Genomic DNA, 27097 nt, shown 5'->3' on the forward strand with positions numbered 1-27097 from the left:
CTGAGCTATTTCCCAAAAGCTCCCTAGCTTTTCTTTGATAAAACACACCCCAAGAAAGACAATCTGAGCTATTCTTCATATCTAAGGGTCAGATTCACATGATCTATCAATCAATAATCACTATATGAAAGGTAGAAAAATTTGGAACACAAAGTTTTGGAAAAGTGAATGTTGAAAACTCTCTTTGCATGCATTTTGAAAAATAAAATACTGTTAAAATAAATACTAGATACAAAATATTATTCAAAGAAAAAAGGGAAAAAAGCATACTATGTGCTAGCCACTATGCTAAGTACTTTGAATATAGAGACATAAGTGAAGAATTTCTATTTGTTAACGAAACTAATAGAGAGTCATTTAAAAAAGAGAAAAGCACTCTATGGCTAGTTCTACACTTTAGGAAAATCACTTTGGCAGCAGGGTGGGAAATCAAATAGTCTGGAGTATGGCACTTGATGCAGGGATGTGATATATGGAGACCAATTAGGAAGTGAGAGATAATGAGGACCTGAAGTAGTTTGGTGGCTGTATGGATGAAGAGAAGGGGACAAATTCAAGAAATACTCTGTAAAGGAAATACAGATTTAGAAATTGTTTCAATATGAAAAGTCAGAAGTCAAGGATAACAACAAGTTTGCAAATTTGAGTGACCAAAAGGGTACTGATGCTTTTGACAAAATGCTCTTAATTTCAGCAAGGCTGGCCATATGTGTTTGTCTCTCTCAACTAGGCTGAGACTTCTGGTTTGAAGCTCCTAAATTCATAAAAAGGTTTTATGTTCAAAAAGAGTATAATTTAAAATGTTGGGATCCACTGCAATAGGCAGATTTTTGGCTCAGGGAATTGGAAAGAGGTTGAGTTTAGAAAAAGGCAAAAAAAAAATCTGCTTTGGACATCTTGAATTTGAGGTATTTGTGATAGAAACAGACTAAAAAATAAAGGAGATGTGAAAAGTATGTTTGATCAGCACTCTAAGAAATTGAGGAAACTGAGGCTTAAAAAAGAGAATTAAGGGAGGGAGGGAGATTTACCTATGACTCTATAACTGGTCAATATTAGAACACATGTCCTGATTTCCAGGGTAAGTAATCTTTCCACAATAAAGTTATAGAATAGAAGAGTACTTCTACAATTGAGCTAGGCATTATCTAACCTAGATAGAAAGCTAGACTAGATTTTAGGTTGTTTGGCTATGGAATTCCAAATGGCTAGTCATGTCCAGTCCTGGTTCCTCAGAAATAAGAGGTGACTAGTAAATGTTTGCTTCATTTGGGTGATTTTAATTTGAAGTCCAAGATGCTTCTGAGTTAGATCCTAAAGGAGGAGATATTATGGTCTCAGAAGGTGATCTGAGTTGCAAGGGAACAAAAATTCAGCAAAATACCTCCTGTCCCTCCTTTCTTCATTTATATATATATATCTTTTGAATTTTAAAATAAATAATGTTAGAAAAGCTAGATGAATTTGGGGTCCTAAAAGAAAAAAATTGCACTACTGTTAAGAGGTAGACTAGATTGGAAAAGCAGAAGGTCTGAATTAAGGTTCTGAGTTAAGAAAAGAGACACAAAGTAAGGTAAAGGACCATGCTGGATTGCTACTCATTAGGCAAATATTTCCTAACATCTAATAGAACTTAAGCTCCAGGAGCCAATAACCATGTCTTTTTTTTAATCTTTGAATCTCCAACTCCTATCATGTTGTCTTGCTTATAATTAATTAGTCAATACTTGATAGACTTGTAATTTCTTCAGGGTGGGTACTCCTATCAACTCAAATTGCAATTCTTCTGTATTAAAAGGACCATCAGTTTTTTCTTCTTCTTCTTTTTTTTTTTAGCTTTTTATTTTCAAAACATGTGCACAGATAGTTTTCAACATTCACCCTTGCAAAACTCTGTGTTCCAAATCTTTCTCCCTCCCTTCTCCCCTCTCTCCTTTCCTAGTCAACAAGTAATCGTTATAGGTTAAATATGTGCAATTCTTTTTTTTTTAATTTCTAAAGCTTTTTTATTTTCAAAATATATGCATGGATAATTTGACAGTATTGACCCTTGTCGCTTGCATATTTTCTCCCCCTTACCCCCATCCCCTCCCCTAAATGGCAGGCAATCCAGTATATGTTAAACATAAACATTTGCAATTCTTCTAAACATATTTCCACATTTATCATACTGCACAAGAAAAATCAGATCAAAAAGGGAAAAAATAAGAAAGGGAAAAGAAAAGGCAAGCAAACCACAACAAAAAAGGTGAAAATACTATGTTGTGATCCACATTTGGTCCCCATAGGCCTCTCTCTGGCTGCAGATGGCTCTTTTCATCACAGGTTCACTGGAGCTGGCCTGAATCACCTCATTGAAAAGACCAAATCCAGTATAATAAGATTTCAGCCACAACCCCCTTGAAGACCATCTACTATCTGACATTACTAGCTGTGTGTTCTACAAGGGTGAATGTTGAAAACTATCTTTGCATGTATTTTTAAAATAAAAAATTATTATGTAAAAAAATAAATTTAATAAAATTTCATCACATGAAGGCCACTTGAGGATAGACAGCTCTATATCTAGAGATTATTCTCAGACAGAGGGCATTAAGTTTATTGCCCATCCTGAACTCAAAGCCTTTGCCCCTTTGGAAGGACCCGTCTGAGCTTTTGCTCTGCTGGGCCTTCAGAAACCCAGTGTTATCACTATATTATAATGCAGCATCAGAAGACGTTTCAGTGGTGGCTTTTTACTTCTCTTACATATAAGTAAGTATCTGTGGGATGAATAAATGACTCCTATAGTTACCCTAAAATGTTCAGTAAAGTGACTTTCCTAAAGCAATACAGTCAAAAAGTTAGTGATGCAAATGGAATGAAAGCCAGGGATCCTGACTCCCCTTCTAGAGTTCTTTCCACTGTACCACGTTGCCTCTCCCACTGGTAAACCAGTCTGAGCTGAGGAGCCCCGGGAATCCTAGGTCTTATAAACTGTTTGGGAAAGTAGCCAGAAACCTGAAACAGGGAGACCAGAGTGGAGGACTTTGTGAGGGACGGTGACCCTTGGCAATAAGCCCGGAGTGTGCTGAGCAGGAGGCTAAGAAAAGCAACAGGAGTGCCAACCAAGTTGTCCAAAACAGAATGAGGACTCTTAGGAGCTCTCCACCGCTCTGGAAACAGCATGGCTCTCACCAAGGTTCAGAAAGCACAAATCCCAGCTCTTATATTTACTAACTATACAATCCTAGGAAACCCATTTAATCTATATGGGTTTCTCATCTATAAAAGGATAATCCTATCTGCTCTCTGCTTTGCACCGTTATTTGGAAGACCAAATTAAATACTGATTGTGAAAGTGCTAGTAGAAAGAGTCATGCAATTATAATGTATTGTTATTTGGAAAACACTCATTTTTGGTTGTCTTCTATCTCGGTGAGAACAAGGTGACTCCCCATTACAGAAAAGGAAACTTTGACCTAAGAAGTTGAAGGTGAAACCAGGGCTCAGGCCTGGTACATTGACATGAAACCACATCTAAACCAATGTTTTTTTTTTTTCTATCTGGGACCTCAACTGGGAGGGATGGGAGGGAAAGAACGCCACATCCCATCAGTCTCTATTTTAGAGAAGATTCAGAGTAGACAGTATCCACCATCTCTTAGAGATTTCTGGAGAGACATCCCATGATCTTTTTATATGTATGGGGGGTTAAGAGGCAGAAGTAATTAGGAGAGAACAAAGAGGAACTTCTACATCAGAAATTCTTCCATAGGAAAGAATGGGATGTTTATCTGGCCTTCTCTTTGTCCTCCTCCTCCTCTTTCTCCATCACATGGATCAGAACCATTCCTAGGAGAGTCTTTCCTCTTGGGGGATGGTCATCCTAAAGCTCAGATCACTCAATTCCCCAACAGTGTAGGGGGAGGAGGGAGAAGGGTAGGGGGAAAAGTGCCATAATAATGTTTAGCTTGTTTTTCTACATTTTCTTGTCAGTTCCAGGCTGCCCAGGAGGTAGATCTGCCTAGTGGAACTACAAAACACCCCCTTCCCTTGCTTCCCCCTCCCATCCCAACCTAGTCCTAATTTGGTCCTAAGTATTCCTAAGGTGCCTTCCAATTTCCCGCTGTAACAAATGGCACAGAATGCAAATAGAGGTGGATGTGGGACACAGATGTTTGCACTAATTTAATTGAGGGAACACCTTGGATTAAACACTTTGCAAAACACTCACAAATAGGTTCAGTGCATCCGATAATGAAAAGCTTCCCAACCCCATGGCATTTGCTGGAGCTGCCTGCAGGCTCCTGGAAGATGCGCCAGGGAGGGGCCAAAATGGGAGGAGAGGCCTAGAGCAGACGTTGGAAGAACCAGGAGGGGCCCAGGGAGCAGCAGGCAAGCAGGTGGGCAAGCCAAGCTCCTTCTGAGGAAGGGGGGAGTCAGTAGGGTGGGATAACAGCTGATTATTAGCCAGCTGGAGCTATTCTAGGCAAGACATTTATTTAAATATCTGGGAATGGCTTGTTCACTGTAGGGGTCAATAATGACCAGATTCCTATCCCTGTCCATATAACTTTGATCCCTGCCCCAATTAATGGCAGAAATTGCCCAAACCTGTCTCTGCTCTCATAAAATATACGGCCAACTGACTTGAAATGAATATGGGTCCATTTGACTTTCCTGCTCTCCTAGGAAGCATCTCTGCAACTAAGAAGTGCTTATATGGAAAGCTTTCCCAACTGATTGAGTTTCAGATGCTGAAGACCAATGAATTTTCACATTCCCCCATCCCTTTCCCTCAGAGAACATAGTAACAATCTAGCTTAAGAGAACTCTAGCTGGGTGAGTGGCTGAAAGTGGTAAAGCTATAGCTACTCATAAAAAGGGTGAGCCTAGGGAGTCCAATAGATCCACCCCTCAGCAAAGGCTCCCTACCATGGGAAGACCTAGCAGCCAAATAGCCTGCCCAAGCCCAGTCCAGCCTGTCGTAGTTCTATGGCCAATCATTCTATTTGGTCTGGATTAGCAACAAAATGACCTGTTCAGTCAAAGACATTATTCTGAGAGCAACAAATCCTATAGACTAAACGCGATGCCCTAAAAGGAGTCAGACTAACCTAGCAATGGAGCTAGAACAGAATGATTCCCCCATTTATTAGTTCCAGATCCTACAGTGAACTTCTTGAAGATCCTCTGGAAAAAGAAAGGATATCTAGGTCCTAAAGTTCTGGACTTGTCTGATCATGTTGGCTTTGTTCATGTGTCTTATTGACATTTTACTTTAAGTTCATACCTACTCTTCCCCTAATGGATTCTGAATATATTTGTTGAAAAGAATGCCCCACGACACTGATACACTGCTGGTGGAGCTGTGAACGAATCCAACCATTCTGGAGAGCAATCTGGAATTATGCCCAAAAAGTTATCAAACTGTGCATACCCTTTGATCCAGCAGTGTTTCTACTGGGCTTATATCCCAAGGAGATACTAAAGAAGGGAAAGGGACCAGTATGTGCCAAAATGTTTGTGGCAGCCCTGTTTGTAGTGGCTAGAAGCTGGAAACTGAGTGGATGCCCATCAACTGGAGAATGGTTGGGCAAATTGTGGTATATGAATGTTATGGAATATTATTGTTCTGTAAGAAATGACGACAGGATGAATACAGAGAGGCTTGGAGAGACTTACATGAACTGATGCTAAATGAAATGAGCAGAACCAGGAGATCATTATATACATCAACAACGATACTGTATGAAGATGGAATCTGATGGAAGTGGATTTCTTTGACAAAGAGACCTAATTCAGTTTCAATTGATCAATGATGGACAGAATCAGCTACACCCAGAGAAGGAACACTGGGAAATGAATGTAAATTGTTTGCATTTTTGTTTTTCTTCCCGGGTTATTTCTACCTTCTGAATCCAATTCTCCCTGTGCAACAAGAAAACTGTTTGGATCTGCACACATACATTGTATCTAGGATATACTAGGACATATTCAACATATATAGGACTGCTTGCCATCTAGGGGAGGGGGTGGAGGGTGGGAGGGAAAAATCGGAACAGAAGTGAGTGCAAGGGATAATGTTTTAAAAAATTACCCTGGCTTGGGTTCTGTCAATAAAAAGTTACTATAATAAAAAAAAAAAAAGAAAAAAAAAGAAAAGAATGCCCCACGTTTGTTGGGAAATGCTTTGTAACTAGTATCCTTAGTATGCCATTTAAATTAAATGCTCTTACTAAAGAACTATCCAGGTCTATTGCTGGATTTTTAAGGAGAAACTCAGTAGTAGGGGCTTTTAGATTAGTATAAACAAGATAGCTAGCTGTCCACAGTGTTATTTCTAGAAGCTGGAAGTAATAGTAGGGCTCAGCCTGCCAGTGATAGTTTTAATTAGGAGAATAAATTTTTTTTTTTTTACTTCTCTTTTTTTTTAATTTTTTTTATTTAATAGCCTTTTATTTACAGGATATATACATGGGTAACTTTACAGCATTAACAATTGCCAAACCTCTTGTTCCAATTTTTCACCTCTTACCCCCCCCCACCCCCTCCCCTAAATGGCAGGATGACCAGTAGATGTTAAATATATTAAAATATAACTTAGATACACAATAAGTATACATGACCAAAACATTATTTTGCTGTACAAAAAGAATCAGACTCTGAATTATTGTACAATTAGCTTGTGAAGGAAATCAAAAATGCATGTGTGCATAAATATAGGGATTGGGAATTCAATGTAATGGTTTTTAGTCATCTCCCAGAGTTCTTTTTCTGGGCATAGCTAGTTCAGTTCATTACTGCTCCATTAGAAATGATTTGGTTGATCTCGTTGCTGAGGATGGCCTGATCCATCAGAACTGGTCATCATCTAGTATTGTTGTTGAAGTATATAATGATCTCCTGGTCCTGCTCATTTCACTCAGCATCAGTTCGTGTAAGTCTCTCCAGGCCTTTCTGAAATCATCCTGTTGGTCATTTCTTACAGAACAGTAATATTCCATAATTTTCATATACCACAATTTATTCAGCCATTCTCCAACTGATGGACATCCATTCAGTTTCCAGTTTCTAGCCACTACAAAAAGGGCTGCCACAAACATTCGTGCACATACAGGTCCCTTTCCCTTCTTTATAATCTCTTTGGGATATAATCCCAGTAGTAACACTGCTGGATCACAGGGTATGCACAGTTTGATAACTTTTTGAGCATAGTTCCAAACTACTTAGGAGAATAAATTTAAAGGAGAGCTTACATAGCTAAGTCTAAATCCAGAGGAGACCATCAGAAAAAGGCAATCAGGAAGAAAAGAGTGAAAATGATCTAAGATGTCCCTTTAAAACAATTTCCTTATCCCTCTCTTTTCTTTCATCCTCTAACATTCCCAAAACATATTCATGGCATGAATTATATTCAGACCCTGAAATTAGTGAAGTTGAGATATAATCTTAACCTAGGGACGTAGAGATATAAATTCATTTTCTCCCAGATCTGGTTTCTCACCTCTCTCAAACCATGGAATGTAGACTCTTCTATCTCTCAACTTCCCCAGTTCTAGCCTTAAAGAATCCAGATAATAAAGCCACTATTGTGGGAACCTCGAGAGCTCACTCACATCCCATGTAGACACACATCAAGGCAGAAGTGACTTCTTCCTAACATTTCATTACAAGACAAGTGGGATGGTAGCATTGGGGCTGAATTGGAAAGCATTAAGGACTTTCTTCTAGCCTAACTGGATAAATCCCCAGAATGTGAATTTTAGATCACTAGGTAAATGCTCTCTAACCTTCGGAGGTAATTGTGCTTTCATCCTCAGGGAAGTATTACTTGCTTCCCTGGACCTTCAGCCTCCTCATTTATAAAATAAAGAATTAGATTGTGCATAGGGAAAGATGAAAGGAGACTCACTGGTTATCTACAACTACAGAGAGCCTCAGATTTCCTGAGGCTTCCAGGATCCTAGGTTAAAAGAAAATCACTACCTTCTCCACCTGCAAGAGGAGCCCTGTTGGCTAGAGGCAGAAAAGGCTAGCTTTTCTTTATTTTTAGTTGATGGGTTTATCACTAAAGGTCATTATGGTAGCATTGGAAAGGATTTGGGAGGAAGGGTTCCGGCAGGAGTTTTGGGGGACAATGTGTAGAGTTTGACTTGGAACCCTTAGGCCCCTAGGTTTCCAAGGGGGTGGGGGAAGCTGTGGAGATAAGGTCACAAGCAATAGGATGGTAGGAGGTAATGGGATTTGGAACTATAAGGTGTTTTAGAGGTAATTTAATCTAAATCACTCATACCGACAAGGAAACCGGAAGTGAGGTCAGAGGTAGGTAGGTAAAGCAGGGTTCAACAACAAATCCTCCAACTTCAACTCTGTTGCTCTTTCTCCAGATCACAGTGGGGCGGTGGAAACACCCTGACATTTTCCAAACCCTGACTACAAAACCTTCCAGCACCTCTCAGCCCAGCCATGTTGGAGCCAAAGCAGATCTCCCCTCCCTTCCCTTTCCCTCCCTTCCCAGAAAGGTTTAGGGAAGCAGCTGGGGAGAGGGAAGGCTCCACAAACAGACCCCTCTCTCCTGCAGGCAGAGTCACACCAACCGAAAGGAGATTTAATTAGCAAAATCTCGTTAGGCAAACGAAATTATCCGTAAGACAATACTCCTCTGGACAGGGGGTATGATTAAACAAAGCCATTAATTGAGAGAGTGGCAGCCACAGTTCCCAAGATCCATTCATCTCTGGACAGGCTCTATTCTGTCTCCTTGGGCCAGTTGAATAGACCCCTTTCCCTTCCCCTTCCCCCAACCCATTTAATAAATGATCCCTCCAAGCTCCCAGAACCCCTTGAGTTGGGGGGCTGCAGACCTCAGCTTATCTCATCAGCAGCTACTCCTCAGCCAGATTCCTGCTAAAGTGCCTTGATTGCATAATGTCTATTTGCATAATGTAAATTGCAATCTCCTAGCTCTGGAGGCAGGATTCACAGAACGGCCATTATTTTTTACCACTCCACAAAAATTCTGCATTTAGGAAGCAGATTTGCAGCTTAGAATGCCATATAAATCTGAATCCGCCATAGACTCCATTAAATCATGCCAATTAAGATGGACCAACCAAGAGTCTAGCCCACATATGCAAGGACCTCTCAGTCTAGACCAAGGAACCAGGGGGAAGGGGGAAAGGGAGTGGGCTGGAGATGGATAGAAAAAGGGTGAGAAGAGCTCATCTGGTGCTATGGGAAGAAGAGGACTAGCTAAGGCTGTATTTCTATTTCTATTTCTATTCACTTTCTCTACCCCTCTTTCTCCTTCCCTCCCTCTAAGTGAACATACATTTCAGAGCTCACTCTAAAAACTCATCCCATAGCCCAAATAGGGAAAAAGGTAGAATCATAGATTTAAAGTTGGAAAAGACCTTGGAGTTCATCTAGTCCAACACTCCCATTTTATAGAGAAGAACACTGAGGCACAGGAAATTTTAATATATATATATATACAACTTATCATACAACTGTTAAATAACAAATGTGGGATTTGAACTTGGGCACTCTGACTCCAAATACAGCATTCTTTCAATTACACCTTGACTTATCCAATTTCCTTTAAGCTTGTTGCCAAAACTCTTTTGAGCTCATTGTGGGGCTGATTTCAGGTAGACTACTAATCTAAGTGGAAAAAAAAATAAAGATTGTTGTTACTCGGTTATGTTATCTCTTCAAAACCCCTTTTTTGGGGTTTTGGGCAAAAATACTAGAGTACTTCACTATTTCCTTCTCCAGCTCATTTTACAGATTAGGAAAGTGAGGCAAACAGGGTTAAGTCACTTGCCTAGGGCCACACAGCTAGTAAGTTTTCCAGCCACAATTGAACTCAGGTCTTCCCAACTCCAGGCAGGGCACTCTGGCCACTGAGCCACCTAGCTGCCCCTAGAGCTAATAGGGGAAAAAATGTTATTTTATTAGGGAGATTCAAGGTATTGGTCCGATATGTGAAACATCCCATAGGCTCTTTCTTTAAATATTCCTAATATTTTCCAAGGTTCCTTCCTTGGAAAAATGATGGGATTTAAAGTTAACTAAAGGACAACTTAAATTTAGTAAAGTAAAACAGACCAGACTCCTTTCCTTAATGGCCACGATACAACTTAGACATGGATGTGATTAGCTGCTGACTGAAATCCAGAAGAAGACAGAAATTCCCTGTTTATTTTCGAATCCACCGTGATTCTGAATCCATTTCCCCAGAGAAAGAGCTCTCAACTTGGAAATTAGAAGCCCTGTATTCAAATTTTGATTTTCTACTAGATATAACTTTGATAAGTCACTTACTCTTGTCTTAGCCTAGTTTTCCTTATCTGTAAAATGAGGATAATCATATTTGCCCAACCTACCTGAATGTGATTCTTATGAGGATTGAATAAGATAGATAATGTCCATGAAAGTGTGGTATAACTATAAACCATTTTTATAAATCTGAACTAATATCAGATTTAGGGGCAGAGACAGACTCCAGGTCTGAAAGAGGGGCACTGCCTCAGAAAATTGTCCAGGATTCCAGTTTCTGCATGGCTTGGCACCTGGGCTACTCCTCTGGTCCTGTATTGCTTATTCAATATTTTGTTTAAGGACAAGATGCTAATATGGATTATTAAAATATCAACAGTTTATGAATGAATTTTGACACATGGTACACAGAATTTTTGCTTTGTATGTGAAGAGCACCTTAGTGAATGTCTTTATTTCCCAACAAGGCTATTTCTTTATTGGGTGGTAGGAAGGGGTCAGGCTCAGGCATTGAAATGGCCTCTGTGTTATTGTCTGTCCCTCCAGATGTATCCAAATAAGTCACCATCATCTTTCTATGTGATTAAACCATACAATGTCAATGTTGGAAGACACATTAGAGATCATCTAGTCTAACTTCCTCATTTCTCAGGTACAGAAAAGGAGGTGATTTGTACAAAAACATGAAATCCCATAGAATCAATCTCAGAGACAGGAGAATCAGAAAACATCTGGTCCAACCTATTCCTGAATAATACAGGGAGACCTGACAAAGGATCTCACAGCAAAGTAACCTCAGAGCTGAGACTAGACCCTATATTCCCCAACACACTGCTTTTCATTTCCTTATTCCCAGTCCTTGGCTGAAACCTAAAAACTGATCACCATAGGGAGCACTGATAGTTTGATGGGACCTCAGAATGGAACTGAGGGGATTTGCTCCTGGAGAACATAGTTTTAACACTACTTGTTTCTAATGAGATTCCAGAAATTCATGCTGCCTTTACAATTTGGAATTCTAAGCTGTAGGTCACAGACCTACATATTCATTCTTCAGAAAAAAATTCTAACAAGATAATTTGCGTAGGAGAGGTTCAATACTAAAGGATCCCCTCCACCACCCAGTTATTTTAGGGATACTATATCAGGGAATCCTATATAAGATGTCAGGTTGGTCTAATAGATCCTCAAAAGTCTCTTTCAACAGACTTTATAATGCTGGGACCTTCACTCAGGAGTTTCAGGGCACTTTGATAATTTAGGCCTTGTCCTTTTAAATACTCCAAGATGCCCTGGCTATATTCTATAAAGTTTTAGTTCATCCCAGGCCCACTTCCCTATACTCTAACTCAGGGAGATGTTCAGAAACTAGGGCTTGCTTTTCTGAATCCTGAGATCAATACAAACGATTTCTAAATTCTTTCTAGAGACAATAACCAAGTTTCATAGTGCTTAGTCCCTGGCATAGTGCTGAGTTTATGGTAAGCAATCAGCTGAATGGAAGGGAGTAAAAATGTTGACTTTATGGATTTCTTCAAAAATTCCACTTCTTCTAAGCACAGAATCCCATATTCACTCCTTTTTCTAACTTGAATTTCTTTTCTCTGCTACCTCTATATTGCCCTTCCTTTCCTTTCTTCTCCTACTAGCCAGGAAGCCAGTCAGTAATGCTAATAAGCCAGAAGACTGAAGGAAGTCAAAGTAAACCTCAGGTCTTTCTTTGCTGCCTTAGGGTAGCAAATTTTGACAAAATCCTCCTTGAGGGAAAAGAAAAACTTAAACCTGATTGGGAACAGAGGCCACAAGAAAACAAATCAGATCCCCTTCCCAAGCACAGCCAGAAGGTTCTGGCAGCCTGCCCCCCATGCCTCCCCTCAGGAGCTGTCCCAAGGGTGGTCATCTGAAGTCCGGGGCTTCCCTGGAGTGGGGACCCAGGGGGATCCCTGCAACTGGAATCAGAGCCCAGACAGAGAGGAACTTCTAATCCTCCGTCCGCACCCTCCTTTCTTAAGCACGGCCATTAAGGTTCACGCTCAGCTTGTTCCTCTCATACTTGACTTGACTTATGAGGTCCCTCTAACCTCCGGTGCGAGGAGACATCGATTCTTGCAAAGGTCATTTTCTTTCCGCCCCCACTCTCCCTTTCCATTCTCGGTCTCCTGGGCAGGCTTTCCTGGAACAGGACATAGGAGGGGGGTGGTTACCTTCCTCTTCCCACCCCCAATGCACTCGTCTGACCACTCCCCTACACCAGCAGCTGGCTGGAGGTGTCTGGGCAGCAGGAACCCTTGGGCAAATGCAGAAAACAGTAAGCCATTAGGTGGGGAGGCCGGGCGCCCTGCTTGCTCACTGAGCAGTCATCTGCAGGATGTTAGAGAGATAGCAGGTCAGCCATTCTTATGATTTATTCAAATACTCATTACAGTCAATCTATTTTTACACAGAGGTGAAGATATGCGCTGATAACGGTTAATCATTTATAATTCCACGGACTGGTTGGAAGCCAATGTACTATCAAAGCCAAGGAGCTCACATCAGCGACGCGCCAGTCCCCCCAGAAGGTGGGCAGAGGAGGCGCCGAAAGAGCCCATTCATTCATTCATTCATTCCACAAACATTTATTGAGCACTTGCTGTGTCCCAAGCATCCTAGGGGAATACAGAGATGGATGAGACCCGGGGCGCTGCCTCCTAAAGTTTGTAATACAGTAGATAGGATAAGAACCCATATAAAAATAACCAAAACAAAAAAACAATCTATAAGTACATCTATATAAAAATCTATATCTATCTATAGTGTGTGTATATGTATATATAATCTACAACATGAGTATTATAGATAATAAATACTAAGGGTACAGAAAAGGAAAAGATCACTTCTAGCAGGAGTAATTCAGGAAGGAGGTGGTATTTGAGCTGAGGCCAGAAGAATGGATAGGATTTCAGTTGAAATCAAGCAAGGAGGGCATTCCAGGTTGGTATGGGGGCGGGAGGAGAGAAGGGCAGAGATCCATGGTCCAGATCCATGAAGCCTTGGGAGATGTGGCTCCCAAGGTCACCCACTCAGCCTCTCAGAAACAGGGAGAATAGAAAATGTCTACAAACTACAGATTTGTAACCCCCTCCACTCAGCATAATTCCAACTCGGCTGCTGTGTCTCGGCTCTGCTCTTGAGGTGCAGGGAGCCTCCCTCTCCTGTACTCATTACATGGTAACCCATGAAGTCCATCTTAATGCACAATCAATAAGACCTAATTAAGTAGGATGTCATATTACAGGGCTCTTTTGTCACATTCAGACATAATCTAATTAGATTTCCACTGTCTTCTACATTCTGATCAGCTCCATGTTGCATGTTTCTTTTTCATCAGGGCTCATGCAAGAAGATCGGGTTCCCTAGCTGGCCTTTAACCTGTCACCTCATTGAGACCGAGAAGAAGATGCCAGTCAAAGTTACTTACAGTTCAGGGCCTCTTTTCTGGCAAGTGACATAGAAGATAGAAAGCTTCAGGACCCAGCCACACACATCACCTGCCAAAAGAAAGAGAATATCTTTATAGACTATGTGCTATCATGCCAGGAGTCAGAGTGGGAATGGGCCCAAGAGGGCAGATATGGTATGGAATGGAGTTTTAAACTGTGAGTTGTGACCCCATATGGGGTCAAATGTGGGGGTTGTGAAATTATGATTTATTATCAGTAAATGTTTGATTTGTATACCTATTTTATATACCTGGGTCACATCAAAATTTCTTGAGTGGAAAAGGAGTCACAAATGGAAAAAGTTTAAGAAGCCCTGGCTCAGATCATCCACAGAACTAAGTGGGGAAAAAAAAATCTATTTATTGAGAAACTGAAAATAGTCACTGATAATTAGTTAGGAACTAGGAATCAGGATTACTATCAAATCCTCTTCAGCTCTTGTCTTTCATTTATTTTGCACCTCAGTTTCCTCCTTTCTATGCAAATTTTATCATCCCTCTACAAAGATCCTGGAAAGGAAAGAGTTTATTGCTATTAAACAATATCAAATGATCAGAAGGCAAACAAATTAATGGCATAGACCTTTTCTGGGGTCAAACAGAAGAAAAGAATAAGTATTAAAACTTCAGTTGTGCTCAGCATTGCAGGAGATGAGATCAAAAGTCTAAAATGATCACTTCCAAATGCTTACAATTTCATTGGGACTATATGGGGCACAACGAATGGCTTATGGCAATATATAATAAAATCCTAAATTTTTTTTGGTACAAAATTCCCTTAAATTTAGGGAATTCTGAAACAAGAGAAATAGAAGTTGAACCAATTAAGGCAGACTTCATTAAGAGGGTGAGATTTGAACTATGCTTTAAAAGATGAAAAATAGGTGGATAAAGGAAAAAATAGATAGGTGAAGGAAAAAAAGTGAAGGCATTCCAAACAGAAAGCACAGAATAAGCAAAGGCACAAAGGCATGGACAGTGAGAAGCTTAGAATCAAGTATATTTTGGGTCATAGCAGGAATTGACACTGAATAAAAAGAGTGAGCAAGAATAAGGAGAACCTGGAAATTGAAGCCATTGAAAGTTTTTTGGCAAAGAAGTGGCAAAATGAAAGATAACTCTGCCTTTATCACCATCAACCAGTCTGAACCTTCCCCCTCCCCCTACAATCTCCACTGATTAATTATGGCTTCTGGGTAAAAACAGATTTCAGCCAGCAATTCAACTCAGCAAGCATTTATTCAATACTTAAAACTACAGAAATCACAATGCTGCTTTCTAGGAGATATAGAAAGTTTAGATAAGAAATAGTCTTTCCTCCTTGTTTTTCAGTAATTTATAATTTGAAGGGATAGGGATGACATAGATACCAATAGATATAAATACAAAATAATACATAATCAAGATAAAAATAACTCACATTTTCATAGTATTGTATAGCAAAGAACAACTCTATGAAGTATATCTAAATAACATTAATCACATCTTACAAATGTAGAAAGTAACGCTCAGAGAGTTTAAGGTCACATATCTAATAAGTGGCAGACCTCAAATTTGAACCCAGATTCATGGGATCCAGGACTAATTCAGAAGGCCAGACACCACCTTACATTACTTCCATTTGAATGTATATAAGTTTGGTGTAAGCAAAGTACAACTTTGGACAAGAAGGTCATTACCACCTGGGAGAATCAGGAAAAGCATCTTGAACGAAGTGGAATTTCATTTGGCCTTTAGGGGATGAACAGTAATTCAGCAAAGTGGGGAAGAAAAATGTTCCTAGGCATAGATATTCTAATAAAACACCAGGCAGCACAGTGAGGCAAATTGTCAAGGTTCAGAAAACTATAGCATTGTTAAGAATACAGTCAGGAATATAGCTAAGAGAATGCAGGTCAATCAAAAGACAGTTCTAGCCCTAACTTGAGCTCTAAGCCTGTTGGATCTGGGACTCAATTTTGCTACCAGTAAAATGGTATCAAAGATGGACTAGAGGCTTTAGAAAGGTAGCTCAAGACAGAGTCAGAAACTAGTACTTTTACTATTGCTCTTTTTTTTTAAACAAATAACTAGTCTTTGCTCACCTTATCACCCAACCTCCACAAGATCTCAAACCAGGGGTTCTGAATAAAGGAAGCAAAAATGCTGGGGCTGCCAATCCTGTAGCCTCAGAAAGGTACCTGGAACACACGAACACTCTCCCTCCACCAAAGCAGAGGTCCAGAAAGAGAATAAAAACTGTCTGGAAAATCTGAGTAAGACAGAATGTCCAGGGAGGAAACACCTGACAGAACACGGACCCTCCAGACACAGGTCTCTATGTCTTCCCCTCTTGCTGCCTGGGGTTTTCTCCCCTTGCTCTCCTCCTCACAGTATCCCTCTTCACCCCCTACCAAGGATTCCCTTCCTCATTGCCTGAGAGAAGCTATTGCCAAGGGATAGCTTTTGTGTGTCCTGAATTGTGATGGGGATCCAGCACTCTAGCCCCTGACTGCTGGGTTCTAAATTACACAATAACTGGGTAATTTAATAAAGATATAATTACCTGGCATCAGACATTTGGCTCCAAGTTATTTTCCCACCCAGCACCAAGTGTTATTGTAGTGTCTCACTCTAAGCTAGGTTAGCCCTGGTGCTAATTGTAGGACCTCAGGCAGCCACAGTGACCAGTGTTGGCTATGAATGATGCTTCTGTACTGCATGACCCTCCCCATCCTAAGAAAATTCTACACCTATGCCCAGAGACAAGGCACTGAGACAGCTTTCTGGGACACCCTAAATATGTGGTTCTGAACAAGGGAAAAATGGTGGAGCTGAGAAATATGATTGCTTCTACTCAGATACAAAGAGTTCTGCTTTGTCTTTACACTAAGTTTAAGGACAATATTTAGGAAGGTATCTCTCTCTGCCATAAAACTAATGGAACTTGAAAGTCTGAGGACACTCATATCTCAGATCTAAAACTTACTACCGGTAAGTATCGTAGTATCTCACACACACATTCATGTAAATGTGTGTATGTATGTATGTATTATAACCAGTATATCCTAGCATAACCTAGGATGAATCACTTAAGGAAAGGGAAGAGGAAGAGAAAGGAATAAGTATTTATAGAGCAACTACTATGTATCAGGCACTAAGTACTTTTTTTTTTTTTTAACCAATATTGTCTCATTTAATCCTTACTCTTTCTGGGCTTCAAAGAACTCACATTTAGAATAAGAGTCTTGGTCTAGATGATCTCTAATGTCCCTTTCAGTCCCATTCAGATAATGACTACTAGAGAGTAGGAAGACTCACAATTACTGAGAGAGAAGTAGTCATAAAGTATAGTTCTACCCACCACCCATGTATTCCTACCACATCATTTTTGAGGCACATGAACTTCTATGTTCACACAGTCTAAAGACCAGAGCAATTAGCCCTTTGGTGGGAAGGGAGACGGACTCTGACTCCTGCAGGAGGGAATATACTGATTTTCATTAAGAGAACAATGAGTCCCAAGAATGACCACACTTCTGGGTCAAGAGAGGAGGACCAAAAAAAAAAATCATTTTAGCTTATATGAGGATGTGAACTTAGAAGAGAACAACATTGCAGAAAACAAAAGGATTTAGTTAAGTTTGTATCTGAAAATTAAGGGAAAATAGTTTAAAAAAAAAAAAAAAAAAAAAGGACTGGACTTGGGAGTCAACAAAACCTTGGGTCTTTAGCAAATGTTTTAACTATAATACTTAGCAGCTTCATGAATCTGGTTAAGTCTAACTTTCCATCTCTTCATGTGGCAAATGGGCATAATAACAGTTCTTGCACCCAAATACCTTATAGGGTTGAGAAAAGCATATTATATATAAATATGAATCACTATTCTTTTTGGTTCACAGAAAGACAGAAAAAATGATCTTCTTAAAACTCAATGAACTTTACAGGTACCTGGAATGAGTGCAATATGAAACATTTTCAATTCAAAATTACATACTATATCTATACATTGTAATTGTAGCTTCTTTCTTGCCTATAAACTCAATAAAGGTCACCTACAAGCCCATGATAGTCACAGTAACTTATTGTAACAAGGAACAATATAGGAGATAGGGGTAAAAGGTGATGCTTTTGAGGTTTGTAGGCAGGCCCTTGGGACACGGTAGTGAAAGCAGGCAGCAAATAACAAACTAGCTATCATGCAGCCACAAGTGATATCCCATTTGGAAGTGTCCCAGGATGGAATTACACACTCTTTTTTATCAATGACAGAAGTTATACAAGAGAGAGAATGCTTCATAAGACTCTGGAAAGGGAAGAGCTCTGCACTTAGGTTCAGGCCTGGCTCAGCTACTTTGCTATGGCTTTTGTCAAGTCTGCCTTTGATTTAGCATCAATTTTCATGTATAAAATGGGAATACTATTTATACTATCTCCCTGGCAAGTTTGTTGTGAGACTCAAAAGGAAATAACATTTATGAAAGTGCTCTTTAAAATTATAAAGCATCAAACAATTATCATCATCACAAGTGTCATCATTATTATAAGATTGCTGGCATTAAGATTACAAGGATAAAATTAAAATGATCCTAATCCATTCCCAAAAGATGAAGTTTTGAGATCATAATGAAGGTCCTAAAATGGACAGATAAATTATGAATGATATAGCTATAATTGCTCTGATGATTAGTAGAATAAATGTACCTCAGAAAGAGACCTGAAGGTCACAGTGGTCCATAGTTTAATATTAATCAATAATTCAGGGGTATTCATTCATTCTTTTACTTTATAGACATTTATTGAGTACTTAATTATATGGACAACATTACAGTGAATACCACGAAGTCTTCAAAGAATTATTACATGTGATCCTTGACCTCAAGTAGCTTAATTAGGAGACCCATAAGAAATATGTACATGAAAAGGTGATCATTAAAAATACCAAAAAACAATAAAAGAGTTGTTTCAAGATCATGTCTAAGAAGGGCCAGATGAAAGGTAGGAATAATAAGTTCTGCAGGGTTAAAGAGAAGGAGGCAGATAAAGATTTGTAGGGACTTGGTTCTTCTAATAGACTTTAAAGGGTATGGATAAATAGAGAGAAGGGAAAGCTTGCTTTAACTGAGAGAAACATAATGAATAAACAATGGAAGTTTTCCTGTCTGTTGATATACTTACTGAACTTTGGACTAGAAGGGATATCATCTAATTTTAATCCCTTTCTGTTAAAGATAAAGAAACTGAGATGTGAAGTGATACCCAAGATCACACAGTAAGCTTTAGTGCAGGATACAGGCCCAAGTCTTCTTATCCCAGTTAGCCTAAAAGCATTTATTAAGTGCCAGGCAATGCACTAAATGCCATGGATGCAAAGGAAGGTAAATAATAATAATAATGATAATTATCCCTGACCCCAAGGAGTTCTCCATTAAAAGAAAAAAACCCAATTATATTAATAACAAGATATATAAAAGATCAAATGGAGATAAATCAACAAAGAGTATCAGAAAAGGTTTCCTGTAGAACATATGGTTTTTTATGTGGGACTCAATGGAGACCAAGAGATGGAGATAAGATTTCCAAGTACGAGGAATAGCAAATAAAAATAAAAAGCCTGGAGTAGGAATATGGAGTATCATATCTGAAGAACATAAATTACAGTCATTGGATTGCATAACATATTGGGGAGACTCAAAGGCAAGAAGACTTGAAAAGGTAGGAAAAGGCCAGGTTATGAAGTTCAATTTGACAGCTAATGGAGGATGGGCTTGAGTCAGAAATAATTTTGTTAATAGAATTGTTGATGCTGCTTTTGTAGTTCATTTGTTCATCCTTCATTTTCAAAGAGGACCAATGACATCCCAGGTGATGACTTGTGCCTGAACTGGATTTAAGTAAGGCAGAGTTGCACAAAGTTATCAGTCTTACTCTCCCTTCAAGAGTCGTCCAGTGACAAGACCAGAGTCAGATAGACTGGTAATGGCTTGGGATGTAGTAGATGACCTCAGTGCATTCTGCCTGACCAAGCTCTAAACAGTCCACAGCATTTGATAGAAGTGCCTTCGTGGCCATTGGGACAAAGTGTCCTCATCCACCTACTTTGCCGGAAGTCTTTACATGCTCAGGGTAGGCATCCCCCTAACACCACTGGTTTGAGCTCTGTCAGGTACCCTCAGTCTGGTTTAGCCTGTCTGCCAAGAGAGTTTTACGGTGGTGTGGAGAGATGCTACAGCTTCTTGGAGCTACAGGTGAGAGTTGAGTATCAGGTCGAGGACACTAAAGATCAAAGAGGACCCTTGAAAAGAGCTTGGCAAGTCCTCACAGGAGAGGCGCTAGTATTTCCTGAACAAAATGATCCTACTATATTAAATCTCAAATAGAGCCAACTTACCCCAGCATCAGCTTAGGACTGTAATGTTTTAACAGAGATCAAGTCAAATTAAAGATAACCCAGAGAAGGCCTGTCATATTATCACATTAGAATTCATTAAGGATGCCCAAAGGGTGATAGAATTGTGTATATTCTTTGACTCAGCAATAATACTACTAGGTCAGTATTCCAAAGAGATCAAATAAAAGGGGAAAGGACTTGTACAAACATATTTATAGTAGCTCTTTTTATGATGACAAAAATTGAAGGTATGCCCATGAATTGGGGAATGGCTAGACAAGTTTAAGTATATGGTTGTGAGGGAATATGATAAGTAGGATGGGCATCAGAAAAACCTGGGAAATATTAAATGAACTGATGCAAAGTGAAGAGATCAGAAGGAAAGCATTGTGCACAATAACAGCAATATTGTAACAGTGATCAATTGTGAAAGACTTAGCTACTTTGATCAGGACAATGATCAAAATAAATCCAAAGGACCCATGTTGAAAAATACTACTTCCAGAGAGAACTGATGAACCCTGAACACAAGTTAAAGCATACTTTTTTGACTTTTTAAATTTTTCTTGGGTTTTTTTTTTCCTGCAACATGGCCAATATAGAATTATGTTTTGCATGACTTCACATGTATAATTGATATCATATTGCTTGCCTTCTCAAGGGATGGGAGAGGGATTGGAGGGAGAGAATTTGAAACTCAGAATTTTAAAAATAAAATTACATTAAAAAAACTGATTAAGGAAGTAGGAAGGAGAGGATATTATTTATTCTAATAAAAAAAAAAAAAAAACAAGGAACTACATATCTTCAGGTCCACAAAGGAAAGCAATTCAATAAAACCAATATTTATTAAATGCCTAATTTATAGGGTATAAGCAACCTGCCATAGTTGAAAGAGTTGGAAAGTTAAAGTCAAAATCAGAGTTCAAATTTAGCCTCAGAACTCACAATATTAGTAAGGCTGGTGAAGTCACTTAACCTCCAGGTGCCTCAGGCAGTGTAGTCTATGCTTTATATTTGTGGAAGGAGTTTTCACTTAGGAGCTTTTTAACAAGGGAAGAAATCTTGGATCGTTGAATATGTGTAAGGCACAGTTTAGGGTGCTAAGTATACACAAAGATGAAAACAGTTTGCCTTCACATAAATACACAAAGTTAGAATATAATAAATGTATATAGGAAAGGTCAAACGGAAGTCTTACAAGAAGGGCTATCATCATAAATTTAGAGTATGAAGGAAACTTCAAAGTCATTTAATCAACCTCATTTTACAGATGAGGAAATTGAGAACTATAGACTTATTATTATTATTGATGTTATTAAATGACTTGCCTAGGATCACATAGGTACACCTTTCTCTCTACTACACCACAGTGCTACTCTATAAATGAGCTCTAAGCTGGACACAGACTTTCAAAAATACTCACAGAGGGAAAACAGCCAAACCTCCACTCAGCAGAAGTGGCAGGGTACTAGAACAGCACTGCCCAACTCCCCAGAGGCAAGCCTCTCCCCTAGCTAGGGTCAGCGTGGATGTGGCCACAGGCTGAGTGGGGATTGTGGGTGGGGAACTAATCCCAAACCTTCCATGGACTTCTAAGCCGTAAACGGAAAGAATTTTCTAATGATCTCAAGACTGTGACCACCTTGTGACCACCTGAGGGGATTGCCCATGTGGGGGAGGGAGGGGACGGTCCCAGGATCCCGCTTGGAGGCTCCACAAACAGCCCCCACCTGAAACGGACACCTGCTTGTTTCAGGGTTACAGGTGGAAGGCACAAAGCTGAGTGGCACTTGGCTGAGTGAGCCAGGAAAATGCCAGCCCCTGCTTCCCCCCGTGCACGCCTTTTCTCAGTTTCCACCCAAGAACGGGAAAGGTTTTACAACAGTTTTGCCAGGAACACCGACGACGGAAAGGAAAAGGGGCTGAGGAGGTCTCCCCCATCATTTCTCCCTTGGTCCACCCTCCCTCCCCCCACTCTCTGTGCGGCTGTCATTTCCCCGGTTTATTTCCATCCCACTGTTCCTATCAAAGCCCTAACAGCACATATTTTGTTAATTGTACAAACCTAATGGGGGAATGCATTGGCAAAAAAGGGTAATGACCATCAGACCAGCAATAAAACAAAATTAATGGCCCATAGGAAGAAATCATGTCCACTTAATCCCAGCTCTGAAACTCTAATAGAATAATGGAATACCGAAGGAGGGTTTTTTTTTTCCTTCTCTCTATGCAGATTGCTTACACCATGTTAATCACTTGCAAAGCAGGCCACATACCACTCCAGCTCACATGACCCTCCAGGGAAAGTAACAGACCAGAAACATTTAGAGGAAGGCTCATTACCAGCATGCATTGCTAACCAACTACTCAGTCCCCTGATGACTCAGAGACAACTGGCAGAGGGTGTCACCCCGGCGGGTCCCGCCTCTAGAGCCCAGGTGAACGGCGACCTCATCCAGGAAGACCTCCTGGATTCCTCTAAATTGTGATAGTGTTTTCAGTCTAGAACCTGCCCCCACAGCACTTTGTGGGGTGGCTATGTTTCCGTGTCACACCTTCCTGAACAGGAGGACTTTGATGAGGGCAGGAGCAACTGTGTCCTATGAGACTCAGAGAATAGTCATTCTACCTGCCTAGGTGTGCCGGTCAGACCAGCAAGTTCTGAATCCTACCTCTGCAACATGACCTGTGCTAGACAAGTCATTTTTCCTTTCTGGGTCTCAGTTTTCTCATCTGTAAAATGGAAATCATAATCTTCACTCTTCTCTGCTTCTCCTACAAAGATGCTATAAGGATCATTATCCTCATCCTCATCCCATAACAGCTAGTATTTATGGAGCATTTATTACATGCCTGACACTGGCAGTACTTTACAAACATGATCTCATTTGATCCTCTGGGAAGTAGGTGTTATTATGATCCTCATTTTGCTGTTTAGGAAACAGATAAACAAAGGTTAAAAGACTTGAAACCAAATTTGAATGCAGGTATTGCTGATTCTAGGCCCAGCACTCTAGCCACTATCCCACTTAGCTGCCTATTCAAGGTTGCCTTATCTAAAGAACTTTGTAAAGAACATCTAAAATGTTATGTAAACACAAGTTATTATTATTATTAAGGTTTTTAACTCATCCACTGCCAATGAGCTCTGTACCAAGTATGTGATTAATAAATTTTTGCTAAAGTTGAATTTGTCTACCAATTTAAAGCACTTTTGCCTCCACTGTATCATCTGATTCTTAGCTCATGGGGGCTTAGTTTTCTTATTTATAAAATGAAAAGAGTTGTACTTAGTGTTAATATACATCTCATTGATAAAATTATAAAAACAACAATAACAAAATCTGACCTTTAAAAAATGTCTCTTTAGAGACATCTACCCAGAGAGAGGTCTGTGGGAACTGAGTGTAGATCACAACAGCATTTTCATTTCTTTTGTTTTTGTCTGCTTGAAATTTATTTTATTTTATTTTTGATCTGATTTTTCTTGTACAGCAAGATAACTGTATAAATATGTATGCCTAGATTGGATTTACATATATGTTTACCATGTTTAATATATATTGGATTACTTGCCATCTGGGGAGGGGGTGGGAAGAAGGGGGGAAATTGGAACACAAGGTTTTGGAAGGATCAATGGTAAAAATTATTCTTGCATATGTTTTGAAAATGAAAAGCTTCAATAAAAATTTTTTTAAATATCTCTTTTAGAAGGTAAAGGGACCTGTATGCGCAAGAATGTTTGTGGTAGCCCTCTTTGTAGTGGCCAGAAATTGGGAACTGAGGGGATGCCCATCAATTGGAGAATGGTTGGATAAATTGTGGTATATGAATATTATGGAATATTATTGTTCTGTAAGAAATGACCAACAGGATAATTTCAGAAAGGCCTGGAGAGACTTACACGAACTGATGCTGAGTGAAATGAGCAGGACCAGGAGATCATTATATATTTCAACAACAATACTATATGATGATCAACTTTGATGGACGTGGCTCTCTTCAACAATGAGATGAACCAAATCAGTTCCAATAAAGCAGTAATGAACTGAACCAGCTACAAAGAACTCTGGGAGATGACAATGAACCACTACATAGAATTCCCAATCCCTCTATTTTTGTCTGCCTGAATTTTTTATTTCCTTCACAGGTTAATTATACACTATTTCAAAGTCCGATTCTTTTTGTACAGCAAATAACTGTTTGGGCATGTATACATATATTGTATTTAACTTATACTTCAACATATTTAACATGTATTGGTCAACTTGCCATCTGGGGGAAGGGGAAGAGGGAAGGAGGGGAAAAATTGGAACAAAAGGTTTTGCATTTGTCAATGCTGAAAAATTACCCATGAATATAACTTGTAAATAAAAAGCTATAATAAAAAATAAATAAAATATCTCTTTTATGAGTGGGGGAAGAAATAGAGACACATAGAGACAGAGATAAGAGAAGAAGGAAAGAAGGAAAAAAGGAAGAAAGGGAGAAGAAAAGAAGGAGAGAAGGAAAGATGGAAGGAAGGGAGGGAGGAAAGAGTGTAGGGGAGAGAAGGGGCAAAAAGACTGTAAATGTGGTGTTGGCCTCAAAAAATAGGAGGAACATTGAATAATTCTAGCTATTATCACCTGAAAAGTCCAATTTTCCTACTTAGAAAAATATTTTTCTTCTTGATAGTCTATCACTATCAAAAAGGAATAGAAACACCTTGAGTTAACTTATTAAGTAATTAGGCCAGGTCAGCTTAATCACTTTACTATCCTCTCACTTCAACCCTACTTCCCCTCCATGGAGGAGGTAAGCAGAATTCCCTCCTCCTGTGAGGATTACAGAGCATGTAGAACAAGTGTGAAAACTAAATTGAGGACCCCCCTTCTGCCCTCTTTCCCTCCTGTAGACATTCTCAGGAAGCAGCATTCTATGCTCAGCTCTCCCATATATCTGTACCCCTTTCTGGTCTAAGAATATACTGCAGTGGCAGCAAATACAGTCTTCACCCTCCCCCTTGTGATTCCATTGGGAACAGTATGATCATAGGGGTCTCCTTAGCAGGAAAATGGCAAAATGCCCAGGAAACTGACTCCTCAACCTGGGCCCTCAGACCTTAGACTTAGTGGATACTGTCAAGCTTTAGAGTTTGCAGCCTCAAGAGGCTTCATGGATGAGACTAGATCAGGGTCAGCTTTATAAAAGGTGAATAAGGTAACTGCCCGTATGATGTGATTTCAGCACCCGGAGGCCTCTGTCTTCCCCCATACCCAGATCTTCTAACCTATATTGCTAGATTTCTATTGACAGAATTTCCTAATTAGGAGTTATGGGGACTCTGAAGAGAGACAGGAGGGGTTATCAGAGAAAAAGGGTAAAGAAGGGACTCAAGCAACAGTGTTCCTTAGAGGGATGGAAAAAGGGCTTCCCCCTGAGAGGTCTGGGTCATATCACATTAAGGTAGGTCTAAGTTAAATGGAAAATGGATATTTTCCTGGTAATGAGTAGGAAAATCTCCCTTACTACCTGAAAGAAAAGTGAAATAATAAGGAACTAGTGAGAGGAAGAATAGGGGTGGGATACATGGCAGGGAAAGTTGTAGAAAGACTATTCTATAAATAAAGCCTAAGGAAAGGTGTGCACAAGTAAAAGTCATTCACAAAAGACCTGGAGATTTAGTGGACGCTCTCCTCCCAACTCAATGTGATTCTAAATTGTGACACAGCAACTATAATAGCTGATAGTACCATCCTTCAATACTGGCTTAAGCTGTATTAATAGAAATCACAGTAACACTGGGGGGAAAAAGAGAGAGAGAAAATCTCAGGGCTGGACGGAACATAAGAAACCATCTGATCTTTTATTTTGTCTCTAAAATGTGCCTGACAAGGTGTCACCTGCCCTCTCATTGAGGGCCTGAAGTGATGGGCTGCTAACTACTCCAGGTTTCACTTTGGGATATTGGGAATGGTTAGGAAGTTTTACTTCACGTCAAGCATAAATGTGCTTCTTAGCTATTCCTATCCATTTCTCCTGTGTCTAGAACAGATCCCATATCTGTACTGTGTCCTAGTCAGAAATTACGTGAAATTCACCTGTCAGATTGGCTAGAATGACAGGGAAAGATAATGTGGAATGTTGGAAGGGATGTGGGAAAACTGGGACACTGGTACATTGTTGGTGGAATTGTGAATACATCCAGCCATTCTGGAGAGCGATTTGGAACTATGCCCCAGAAGTTATCAAACTGTGCATACCCTTTGACCCAGCAGTGTTTCTACTGGGCTTATATTCCAAAGAGATCTTAAAGAAGGGAAAGGGACCTGTATGTACAAGAATGTTTGTGACAGCCCTGTTTGTAGTGGCCAAAAACTAGAAACTGAATAGATGCCCATCAATTGGAGAATGACTGAATAAGTTATGGTATATGAATGTTATGGAATATTATTGTTCTGTAAGAAATGACCAACAGAATGATTTCAGAAAGGCCTGGAGAGATTTACACGAACTGTGCTGAGTGAAATGAGCAGGACCAGGAGATCATTATATACTTCAACAACACTATATGATGATCAATTCTGATGGACCTGGCCCTCTTCAACAATGAGATGAACCAAATCAGTTCCAATGGAGCAATAATGAACTGAACCAACTACACCCAGCGAAAGAACTCTGGGAGATGACTATGAACCACTACATAGAATTCCCAATCCCTCTATTTTTGTCTGCTTGCATTTTTGATTTCTTTCACAGGCTAATTGTACACTATTTTAAAGTTTGATTCTTTTTGTACAGCAAAATAACTGTATGGACATGTATACATATATTGGATCTAGCATATACTTTAACATATTTAACATGTATTGATTGGTCAACCTGCCTTCTGGGGGAAGGGGAGAGGGGAAGAAGGGGAAAAGTTGGAACAAAAGGTTTGGCAATTGTCGATGCTGTAAAATTACCCATGCATATATCTTGTAAATAAAAAG

The 27097-nt window shown here is 39.7% G+C and overlaps 1 protein-coding gene across 2 annotated transcripts in view; it reads right to left on the minus strand.

The window, feature by feature from the left end:
• PKNOX2 (PBX/knotted 1 homeobox 2) overlaps positions 1-27097 on the minus strand; it is a 355675-nt gene that overhangs the window by 245897 nt on the left and 82681 nt on the right. For both annotated transcript variants that reach the window (XM_031960947.1, XM_031960946.1), the window contains exon 2: positions 13727-13796. The gene's annotated coding sequence lies outside the window, so the exon portion shown is untranslated. The remainder of the gene's footprint in view (positions 1-13726; positions 13797-27097) is intronic.

This window comes from Sarcophilus harrisii, chromosome 3, assembly GCF_902635505.1.
Source record: "Sarcophilus harrisii chromosome 3, mSarHar1.11, whole genome shotgun sequence".
In the NCBI taxonomy this organism is placed as follows: domain Eukaryota; kingdom Metazoa; phylum Chordata; class Mammalia; order Dasyuromorphia; family Dasyuridae; genus Sarcophilus; species Sarcophilus harrisii.